Source organism: Tarenaya hassleriana, unplaced genomic scaffold (genome assembly GCF_000463585.1).
Source record: "Tarenaya hassleriana unplaced genomic scaffold, ASM46358v1 Cleome4, whole genome shotgun sequence".
Classification (NCBI taxonomy): Eukaryota; Viridiplantae; Streptophyta; class Magnoliopsida; order Brassicales; family Cleomaceae; genus Tarenaya; species Tarenaya hassleriana.
This window is the reverse complement of record NW_010966881.1, coordinates 1,569,740-1,571,036: the sequence shown is the minus strand read 5'-3', so window position 1 is coordinate 1,571,036 and position 1,297 is coordinate 1,569,740.

The following is a 1,297-nucleotide window of genomic DNA, read 5'->3' as shown; positions in this document are numbered from 1 at the left end:
CTATACAACTTTTTGAATCGTTTAGATTTAATTTAGGCATTTTTTTCGTACCCAAATGGTCAGACGGTCATACGGTCATACCTTGGTCAAACGGTCAGACTTGTTTAAAATTACAAGATTCATCGGTTGAAAAGTGTTAACATCATAATAATCATATCGTATGACTGATTTCTCTAGTTGAAATCGGTCGCAACAATATGGATTGAGCATTTTTTTTGGATGTCAAAGTAACTCTTTTCAAAGAAGACCTAGACTACTAGTAGTGTTTGTGTAACACATTGGAAACAATTGACTTATGTTGGTAGATTTTTTTTTCCACATGAAATTAGAACTCCAAAACGATAAAAAAGTATTCTTGTGACCCTTATACAACTTTTCTAATCGTTTGAATTTAATTTAGGTCTTTTTTTTCGTACTCGAATGGTCAGACGGTGAGACGGTCAGGTGGTCATACCTTGGTCAGACGGTCAGACTTGTTCGAAATTGCATAATTCATCATTTTAAAAATGTTAACATTGTAATAATCACATCATATCACAAATATTTCAAGTTCAAATCGGTCGTACCAATATGGATTGAGTACATTTTTTGTTTGTCAATGTAACTCTTTCCAAAGAAGACCTAAAATAATAGTAGTGTTTATGTAACACATTGAGTACAATTGACTTATGTCGAGAGATTTTTTTTTCCACGTGAAATTAGAACTCCAAAACGATGCAAAATAATCTTATAACCCCTATACAACTTTTTGAATCGTTTAGATGTAATTTAAACATTTTTTTCTGTACCCAAACGGTCAGACGGTCATACGGTCATACAGTCATACCTTGGTCAGACGGTCAGACTTGTTCGAAATTTTATAATTCATCGTTTTAAAAGTGTTAACATTGTAATAATCACATCATATCACAAATATTTCAAGTTCAAATCGGTCGTAGCAATATGGATTGAACACATTTTTTGTTTGCCAATATAACTCTTTCCAAAGAAGACATAAAGTAATAGTAGTGTTTATGTAACACATTGGGTACAATTGGCTTATGTTGAGAGATTTTTTTTTCCACGTGAAATTAGAACTCCAAAACGATGCAAAATAATCTTATAACCCCTATACAACTTTTTGAATCGTTTAGATGTAATTTAAGCATTTTTTTCCGTACCTAAACGGTCAGACGGTCATACAGTCATACCTTGGTTAGACGGTCAGACTTGTTCGAAATTGCATAATTCATCGTTTTAAAAGTGTTAACATTGTAATAATCACATCATATCACAAATATTTCAAGTTCAAATCGGT